The sequence below is a fragment of the Podarcis vaucheri genome, assembly GCF_965113315.1.
Source record: "Podarcis vaucheri genome assembly, chromosome: 5".
Taxonomy (NCBI): domain Eukaryota; kingdom Metazoa; phylum Chordata; class Lepidosauria; order Squamata; family Lacertidae; genus Podarcis; species Podarcis vaucheri.
The window spans coordinates 18,510,156-18,520,914 of NC_138763.1; the positions used below are offsets into that span (position 1 = coordinate 18,510,156).

The following is a 10,759-nucleotide window of genomic DNA, read 5'->3' on the forward strand; positions in this document are numbered from 1 at the left end:
CATGGCCAAACTTGGCCCTCCAGCTGTTTTGGGACTACAACTCCCATCACCCCTAGCTAACAGGACCAGTGGTCAGGGATGATGGGAGTTGTAGTCCCAAAACAGCTGGAGGGCCAAGTTTGACCATGCCTGCTCTAGTGAGTTAGCCAATCAACAACAAAGCAAGTGTTGCTAGGTTATTGCATTCTGTTTTTTCTGCCTTTCTCTCAAGCCAATAGATAGTAAAACAAGGGCCTCATCCATCCCCTCCACATCAAATCCAGTTCTTTCTCCACATCTCCTGCTTAACACGGGGACCAAAACTGACATGACATATTATATGGACATAACTGGCTCCTGACATTATCTTCTTTACTTCAAAGGAGCTGGACAGGAAGTGGGTATGCATTAATTTGATCAGAGGATCGATGCTGGGAGGGGGAGAGAGAGGAGGGTGTTTAACCCCTTCTTTCCTGGCCATTTCCCTGCTTTAGATCCCACCTGCCCAACATGCTGCCATCAGCTGATATGTTGTATAACACCTCAGAGGTTTTGTTTTGTTTTTAAAGTATAAAAATGGAAAGCCAAAATGAAAAATCAATTAATTAAAGTGTATAGAAGGTCTGGGGTACATGCATCAGTAGCACCCCTAGTAACTCCATTTGCACCAGATAGACCGACTCCATCCCCAACCTCTGCATGTTTAACACATGATCTGAAGGGGAAGTCATAAGTGCGTTGGCCTGATTGTGATTAAAAGCCTCCTTGTTAAAGTGCCAAATATCTGAAGCATATCTGGCAGGATTTTGCCAAAACCATAACTATTCACACCTTTAGACTGACCATATTGCATAGCTCATACATAAAGGACACCCAGATAGGCTCTGCAGAGAATCCTGTTGGTGAGATACAGGACGACATTTCCTGCATCACAAAGCTTCTGAGTTTAGACTTGTGGACAAATTGCACTAAACACAGGTACACACTCACTCGACATGGGTATAAGTTGTGTGACAGGTGATGCACCTGTTGCTTTGTATGGTTCAACAGTTCTGTGCACAGGTACACAGACTGTGTAATTGCTGAATGTTACATGTGGACAATAGGTGTCCAAGGAAAGTCATACCTTGGTTCTCGAACGGAATCTATTCCAGAAGTCTGTTCGACTTCCGAAAATGTTCAAAAACCAAGGTGCAGCTTCTGATTGGCTGCAGGAGATTCCTGAACTCAATTGGAAGCTGCAAAAGCAGTGTCAGATATTTGGGTTCCAAAGAACGTCCGCAAACCAGAACACTCACTGTGGCGTTCGGGAACCAAAACGTACGAGTACCAAGACATTTGACTATCAAGATACGACTGTATACAGCTCTACAATTTGTGTTGACAGGTACAATTGTACACACATTGAATGCAACACCCCTAAGCCATCTAATCATTTTCTCTTCAAATCAGTGAAACTGGCTACCATCTCTTCTTGTGGTTGGTAGTTCCACAGGCCAGCTGCTTCTATATGCACTTGCATTTATGTGCATGTTTTAAATGGGACCGTTGCTAATCCAACCCATTTTTTGTGATATTGTTGTTCAAAAAATTGTGGCTACTGGGGCATCAGGCATAGAGGAAATATCCCCCCCCCATGGCACTATAGTGTTGGTTTTTTTACGCTGTTAGGGCGATACTTTGTTAAATAAATAAATAAATAAATAAATAAATAAATAAATGCTCTCCCTTCCAGTGGGACGGCTTTGTAGCCTGATGGATTTCAAGTGGAAGAACCTGAAGTTGAACGAATGTGAGTTTTGTTTTTGAACAGCTAACAAGTTTAAGGGAACAATTTACGTGATTACCTGGAGTTACAGTTAGATGAAAGAAAGATGTTTCCCCATTTAATATCTCGACAGGGATAATAAGCAGATCAAAGGTCTGAGCAAAGAATCAGCAGATACAGTCTCTTGTTGATGCCTGCAACATAAATGCTAGAAGGGGCAATCTGTTTTAGTTATGCTTTTGAGTACACGTTAAATCTAATTTTAGTGCACAATAAAAATGAATGGTCCGCTTTCAAAGGCACTGCATCTGCTGAGTACAAGTTTCCATGCCAGATGGTTTTTGTATTTTGTTTTGTAGTTGTTTTGCATTCTGCTAATTCTCACCCTATAGTGCAACATGGTGAAGCTGACACACTTAAAATGACCTTGCAGTGAGGATTCTCAATCTCACGGTGACTATTTTTTTTTTTTGTAAAAAAAGGAGCAACCTTTCAGACCCCCATGGTGAACAGTAATAGCTCTCTTTCCTTATATACTTCTTTCTTACAGCCGCATTGTTGAGTTGATTCATTGGTTAGATGCATATATTTAAAACCTTGTGATCAGTTAAAAAGGAGCTCGGGGTTAATCATGGTACAGTAAAAAATATCTTTTGAAATGAGAAAAGAGAAGAGCAGAGAGAGACACACACACAATACATGGGACCACCTCTGAAGATGGTTCAGCTGGTGTAGAATTCAGTAGCCAGGTTGCTCCCTGGGTTTGAGCATACAGCACCAATCCTGATCCAACTGCACTGGCTGTAAATTAGTTTCCGTAGCCACGTCAGTGTGCTAGTTTTGACCTATAAAGCCTTAAACAGCTCAGGACTGCAATACCTCAAGGACTGCCTTTCTCCAGATCCTACAATCATCATCCTAGGCACTTCTTTGTGTGCCTCCTCTGCAAGAGGTCTGGAGTATTAAGTATAGTTGGTTTAATTGACACTGAAATGGTGAATGCCTGTGTAATGGTGAAAATGTTTAACATGGGGAGAATCCATTGAAGCTAAATTAAGAGCAAGAATGGAACTCTGAGCTTTAACTGAGTTGATAATTAACTGTTGAATGTATGCTGCTTTCTGACACGTGAGTGTTTAACCTTAGATCACATGGGAGGCTATTGAATTGCAAAGCACCATTTTGAAGGGAGTTGCCTTTAGTTCTTTGTTCCCAGGCTCCATGGACTAAGGATGTAAATCAGGCTCTCCAGGAAAACAGTTTCAGGCAAAATGGATGTTGTAAGGAGGGAGACTTTTGCTTATACATCTGTTTGGAGCATTTCATATTTTGTAAGATGCTGAGTCTATGTGCTGGACTGGCATATGCCTTATGGAACTGTTTGGATATATCATTTACTGTTTTTTGTTATGTTTTGAAAAACATTTGCTTTTAATCTGCAAATGAAACATAACTGTTTGTTTTCCCCACCCCTGCCACTTGCATTGTGTTTCCTTTACAATGAAATCAGTGGAACAGAAGAGTAACTTTTGTGATTCACACAATTATTTACTTAACTCATGTAAATCACATTTCACCACAGTGGACAGAAAGATGAATAATGTGGTTTGGGGTAGAATATGAACTGCAGCAGAACAGAAATAGTGCTGCGTGAAGCAAATACATGCTGCAACAGAAAATTCTTATACCTTAATCTTTAATATCATCATATTTCTATGGTTTGATGGGGATGTTCTTATATACAAAAGTAAATACTGTGCAAATCAGCTCTGTGGGAATGTGGTATTTTCTGTATGTCTTCAAAGCTCCTTAGATTCTGAGAGAGGCGAAGAGACCTTTATAAACCATTAGCATCTTTAAAACATTGTGGGTTTCCTTTCCTTTCCTTTTATTTTTTTGGGTTTGCACAGAATTTCTTGGAACTTTCAGCAGGAGATGGTGTTTCTGACATTTAAGCCTGAAACCACTTAAATAAATACAAGCTAAATGAACACATTTTATTGCCCCAGTGTAAACTGTATATAATCCCAGAAAATTTTCCTTGGCTGCTTCGCCTCTCCCCATATGCAGCAGCAAATTTTATGGCATAAACAGCCAAGATATATTAGTGTGTCCCAGGAAGCTACCAGTGGTTTACTACAGTTGCCATAGCAATGGTAAAACAACTTGGCTGATGGCGTGGAAAACTATTTGTACAAAGAGCTGGCTTTGCTTTTGTTCCTTTTGTTCCTTTGGTCTTCTGTTCTGTGTTAACATGCTCCTTTAAATTGCTTTATAATCAGCTTCTACGAATGATACATTTTTAGGGGTTGCTGGATTTGCAAAGGAAAACGTTTTGGTGATATGGCAAGTTGCTGTCATACCTTTGAACAATGATTAATGCTTGAGCTGCATTCCTTTCCCCTGCCTTTCCCACGAGCAATAGTAAGTTTATCAATAAAAATAAAACCTTCTTTGGAATATACATCCTTTTACAACAACAACAACAACAACAACAACAACAACAACAACAACAATTTATTTATATCCTGCCCTCCCCAGCTGAAGCAGCAGCTAACAACAGTAAAATAATACAGCATTCTAAAATCAATTCATTATAAAATCAGTTCAAATCAAATTGATGGCAACCATTGGGCTAGAGTTCTGTGAAGAACTACCAAGGCTGTGCCTTGGCCAAAGGCCTGGTGGAACAGCTCTGTCTTGCAGGCCCTGCAGAAAGATGTCAAGTCCCGCAGGGCCCTAGTCTCTTGTGACAGAGTGTTCCACCAGATCGGAGCCACAGCTGAAAAAGCCCTGGCTCTGGTTGAGGCCAGCCTGACCTCTCTGTGGCCTGGGACCTCCAAGATGTTTTTGTTTGAAGACTGTAAGGTCCTCCATGGGACATACCAGGAGAGGTGGTCCCGTAGGTACGAGGGTCCTAGGTCGTATAGGAAATACAGGAAATACAAGGCTTTCTCATTTTTCAGCAGCTACCCTTCCTATTGAGTTATTAAGAGCTAAGTAAGGGGAGGAATCTGCCCAACACACATTCTGAAGTGGACCGCCTGGATTTGATCCAAGTGGATTATGACCCACATTGGATAGCCATCTGCTTCTGAATCCACAGTCTCGCCAATTCTAGTATGAGAGTTGCAGCACTGTCTCTCTTCTGGTAAAAACTTTATTCACCTTTTAAGAGTTCACAAAAAGTCCTCTGGGTATCCCCCATTCTGAAGCAGGGATGGAGTGTTTGGGGGTGAGGCATGCACTTTCACAAAAATGTAAGTCCTGGGGTATATTTCTCCGCAGAGGCAGCCCAATGTATTTTTGCTGCCTGAAGCAGAGCAGTAAATGGTTCCACCACCAACATGGCACATGGTACCCAAGTCTGGTCAAGTTATTTTGGCAGCTGAGGCAGAAAACCCCGCAAACACCCCCTCCCACCCTTGGAACTGCCTCCTCAAAATACAATGAGTAAACTGAATAATTAATCATTTCCTGACCTTTTATGACAACTAAAATCAGAGTTTTCAGAGGCAGAGAGTTGAGAATAAGAAGAAAGTGGACAGTTGGAAGGGATTTAATGTCAAGGGGGAGTCCTCTCCCGACTTTTAAACATGCTGAAGGGAATCACAAGAAAATCCCTAGGTCAGTAGAGGAATAGATACTTTGTATGCTGGAGGAGACTCTTGAGAGTCCCATGGACTGCAAGAAGATCAAACCTATCCATTCTTAAGGAAATCAGCCCTGAGTGCTCACTGGAAGGACAGATCCTGAAGCTGAGGCTCCAATAGTTTGGCCACCTCATGAGAAGAGAAGACTCCCTGGAAAAGCCCCTGATGTTGGGAAAGATGGAGGGCACAAGGAGAAGAGGACGACAAGATGGTTGGACAGTGTTCTTGAAGCTATCAACATGAGTTTGACCAAACTGCGGGAGGCAGTGGAAGACAGAAGTGCCTGGCGTGCTCTGGTCCATGGGGTCATGAAGAGTCAGACACGACTAAATGACTAAACAACAACAATGCAGAAGTCCTAGGAAAAATAAATGGTCCCAATACAAGGCTGCTTTCTATGTGGAAGACTAGTGGGTGATGCCAAGTTCTCTGTCCCAGACACTGAAAAGGATGGCACTGCTTATCATAAGCTAGATTTTTCCAGTAGATTGTTCTACCTTACCTTGGTCAGGTCCTGGTTTATGACAATGATTTCTGTGAAACAGTTTCTTGTTCCTTCAGTGCCAAGGTTTTGCCAATTCCAAGGTTCTTTAATGTCTATGGTAAGCCCCCTAGCCTCCAATATCTGCTTTGTCCAATAAACTCTTTTATAAAATGTCTATACAAATCCTTTACTGTGTAGCATCCTAACTTTGCTTGTACTGATGATGCTTTTGGACTGCGAAATACAGGTACAGGTTGGGAGGCAAAGGACCGCTAACTGCATAATTGGGACCACTTAACGTGCTCATGTAACCTGGGTTTTCACTGGGCCATTTCCATGAGTAATAGCCTAACTAAATAGTGTGGAATTATAGCAGGGTTAAGACACTTTCTTTATGATGAATCTAAGTCATTTCTAAAACAGAGTGACCCATTTTACTGAGATCACTGAGTTGGAAATGGAAGTTGATTCTTTTGCGTTAGGGAGTGCTCTGTTTGACTTGAAAATGAGAAGCAATTTAATGTTCTGAGTTCACATATTGAGCTCACAGGCTAAAACCATTTGTGTATTGTGAGCTAATTAACTTCAGCACACACACACATCACTAGAAAAAGCAACCCAGCTCCTGTGGCACAATGTCAGCGTGATATTTGACCACACATTCATACTTTTCTTTTTCTCACCTCCTGCAGAAATAACCTCTGCAGGAAACCCTCCATTACAATTTGAAGCATTAAATCACCACCATCATGGGATTAAATTCAGAGTGTTATTACCAGTGTGGTGTTGCAGCTAGTGTTAGAAGAAGATCTCAGAGAGCTGGAATCCAAATCCCTGATGCTCAGTGGACAAGTCATTATCGAACTTTAGCTCACAGGAATGTTGTGGAAAGAAAATGAAACAAAACAGGGGTTGAAAAAGCATACGCTGTTAGGGTTGCCAGACTACCAGGCCTCACCTAAAGCCTGCCAGTAGCAGATGGACGGCTTGCATCTCCAGGTGGGTGACAGTCCCTTTAATAATAGAAAGAAAATATATTAAGGCTGCATATAGCTTGTAAGCTTCAGCCCAGCAGGACCTGGCTGAAAATTATAGCATAGACATTTGGGGTGCAGGGGTTCTGCCTTCCAATTAACCTCCATCTCCAGGGCCTGTCCTTTTGACATCTCCAGGGGCCACCCCTATGTCTCAGGTTTGGGTCCTGACACCTCAAGGTTCCCACACGCTGCATTCTTGTTACCTCAGGCTAAATACTTTGAAAATGAGTTTCTCAAAGTAGAATATCATCCTGCCCTGTGGACATCACTTGGGAAGACAGGCAAACTAATATCAGTGTACTGGAAGAAGCAAAGATCACCAGTGTTGAAGCAAGGATTCTTCAACATCAACTTTGTTGGACTGGTCATGTTGTGTGGATGCCTTCCAAAGCAACTACTCTATTCCCAACTTAAAAATGGAAAGCGTAATGCTGGTGGTCAACAAAAGAGGTTTAAAGACTGCTTCAAGGCATATCTAAAAAAAATTAGCATAAAGACTGACAAATGAGAAGCACTGGCCTGTGAGCGCTCCGACTGGAGAACAGCCTTTACCAAAGGTGTCATGGGCTTTGAAGACACTCAAACTCAGGACGCAAAGGGAGAAATGTGCTACGAGGAAGGCACGCTTGGCAAATCCACATCGTGATCAACTCCCACCCGGAAACCAATGTTCCCAGTGTGGAAGAACATGTGGATCCAGAATTGGCCTCCACAGTCACTTACGGACTCATTGTTAAAACTGTGTTTATGGAAGACAATCTTACTTGGCTACGAGTGATCACCAAAGAAGAAGATTGCTCTATCTAGCCTTAGCACCGCCTGCTCTGACTTGTCAGCAGGTCTCATAGGTTTCAGGCAGAAGTTCCCAGCACCACTCTTTGAGATCATTTGGACTAGGTGGCCCTCGGGATCCTTTCCAATTCTACGATTCTATGATTGCTTTAAAATATAGATGCATGAATCAGATCTGTGTTCTCGTGCACATGCTGAGCTTAAAGGTCCCTGTTTTCTGTTACCATCCTGAGGATCATGGAAGTGCTGCTGCAAATGGCACTTTCATATTTTTCAAAGTCTGGTTGCAGAGGATGCACTTTAGCGCTCTGCGTGTGGGAAAAAGCTTTAAAACACTTGAATTTGTCTCCTGAAGACTACCAGAACTTCAGAATCTCCTAAATGTTCAGGCAGGGGCAAACTCCGGTCCCAAGTTGCGTAGAATGAATGTCATGACTGCACACAGGGAAGTGTTTATATGTTTAAAACCATGTGTGTATTGTTTAGGGTTGTTTTTTTCAACCAGAACATGGCAGGACTTAGTTCTGACATCTCTTAGGTGGGTTTCAGTACCCCTCAAGTGGGTGCCTTTGCCATTCCATGAGAACAAGAGAGGTATTCATGGGGAGTTCTTTTTCTAGAAAAATAGCAATGTTGTTGTTATCCTTCTGTCTTGAGACAATGGAGGAATGTGCTCTTGAGAGGTAAAGTCAAAGTGCTGGAAGTTTACAGTGCCTGCTGTGGCTATAGAGACTGATCTGGGAGAGACATGTTTTGTTGCAGCTGGGGCAGATGAAGGCGTCCGGTTGTGCTACTGCAGATGCACCATGGTATTTCTTCTCTCAGCAGTCATTCCATCTCCGTCACTGCTGTGGATACACCTTATCCCATCAGGGAGATGGCTACATTAATCCTTAATTCATGGTGTTTTAATTTTCTTCCAACAGGAGCTTTTTATGTGGTTAGGGGGCCATCATATATATGACCTCTCCATGCTTATGCCAGGGGTTGCCAATGTGGTGCCCGTGGGCACACATGTGCCCAAAGAGGCCTTTCTTGGTGCCCATGGGGTCTTCTTCTCTGCCCCTTGATGAAATAACATTTGAAACAGTTCTTTCACTTTGCAAATGTGCCCCTAGGTCCCTAGAGGGTTTTGACTTCAGCTCTATGCAATGTTGTCTCTGACTAAGCATCCTCCCTGTTTCCTTTCAGCTTGACCTTGGAAGCAGGACGTATGAGTGTCAGTGCTTGACGTACCTATCAGAGAAACGAATTGTGACTGATACCTGGCCAGAAAAAGAAAGAAAAGGAAAAGGAAATATCTTATATATGTCAGCAACTCCAAAGGCAGAATGACTGAGAACACAAGATCAAGACAGAAGATCAAAAGCCCCTTCTTTCCCTTGAAATGTTAAGTCTCAGTGCACGATTTCAGTGACCATGAATTGCCGTCATTAGCACGTTGCTGACAAGATATCAGTGCTCTCACATTTCTTTTTAAAATCTCAAGCATTTGACTGATTGTGGTGCTAATAATAGTGTGACACAGTAATTTTATTGTCAGGGTTATTCTCGGACGCGGTGCTGCCTCTGTCAATCTGTTGATGAATAAAAAGTTATGTAAGATATTATTACAGAACAGTTCAGAAGCAATTGCATTGAAAAGGTTGACAGACATGCTATAGCTACTCTTGGCTGTACGTGAATCTTAAAAAAAACCAAAAAACTTTCAGAACACAGTGTTAGCTTTCTTTTAAAAGGCAAGGAGCATCTCTAATTTGCTTTAGCAAATATTTAAGCTGTTTACCTGTATTGTTCTTTTTATCAGAAGAACTAGAGCGATACCTACCATTGTGATGGACAGGGGTTTGGAAGGGATAGGAATCCGTGTATTACAGGTGTGATGGGTGGACAATGCAATTCTCTGGGTTAGGGAGGAGAGATAAATTCAGTTTAGTAATTTGTGCTTCTTGAAACCATATGCAAAATCCTTCAAAATGCACTTTTACCTCACAGAGTTGTTATGAAGCCAAAAACAGAACCATATATGTTACCAAGAATTCCACGTTGTGAAGATTCTTGCCACCATGTAAATGCTTTTTGTTTTGTTTTGTTAATACAAGGATCTGACACAATGCAAATATAATCTCAGTTACTCATCTGTATCAATTCAAGTTATTCAGTGGTAATCATGTCCGTATAGTTAAAGCTATGGTTTTCCCAGTAGTGATGTATGGACGTGAGAGCTGGACCATAAAGAAGGCTGATCGACAAAGAATTGATGCTTTTGAATTATGGTGCTGGAGGAGACTCTTGAGAGTCCCATGGACTGCAAGAAGATCAAACCTATCAATTCTTAAGGAAATCAGCCCTGAGTGCTCACTGGAAGGACAGATCGTGAAGCTGAGGCTCCAATACTTTGGCTACCTCATGAGAAGAGAAGACTCCCTGGAAAAGACCCTGATGTTGGGAAAGATGGAGGGCACAAGGAGAAGGGGACGACAGAGGACAAGATGGCTGAACAGTGTTCTCAAAGCTACCAGCATGAGTTTGACCAAACTGTGGGAGGCAGTGAAAGACAGGAGTACCTGGCGTGCTCCATGGAGTCCATGGAGCCATGGAGTCACGAGAAGCCAGACATGACTAAACGATTAAACAACAACAACAATCATGGAACAGGTGCAGAAAAGTTGAACTCTTAAGGCTGGACATTGAATTTTCAGCTTCATGGATCCTTAAAATCATGTAATGAATGGCTGCAGAGTTGCCCAGTGAGGATCAGGACTCCAGCATGTGGGGATGGAAGTGTTAACTTTTCCCTTCTACAATGTGGGTTTCATGAAAATCACTGTAAGAAGGAAGCTCCCTTCCACACTGTGCCAAATAGCAACCAAAGACAAATCGAGAATTAGGGTGGTGGTGATACTGCAGCATAGATGAAAAGCATTAACACCCTTCACCACATGCTCCTGATTGGGCCCCTCGTTTCTGTAAGTAAAGATGCTTGGAAAAAAATTGATTTATGTGAATTCCAATGTGAAACTGATCTGACCTACCCCTTCTAGAC

At 42.2% G+C, this 10,759-nt stretch overlaps 1 long non-coding RNA gene across 1 annotated transcript; it reads left to right on the top strand.

Moving 5' to 3' along the window:
* Window positions 1-229: 229 nt before the first annotated feature.
* On the top strand, window positions 230-9,262 carry LOC309533378. Its single transcript, XR_014220189.1, has 3 exons — window positions 230-380; window positions 1,715-1,771; window positions 8,905-9,262. It is a non-coding gene; the product is annotated as an uncharacterized lncRNA (long non-coding RNA).
* Window positions 9,263-10,759: the final 1,497 nt, after the last annotated feature.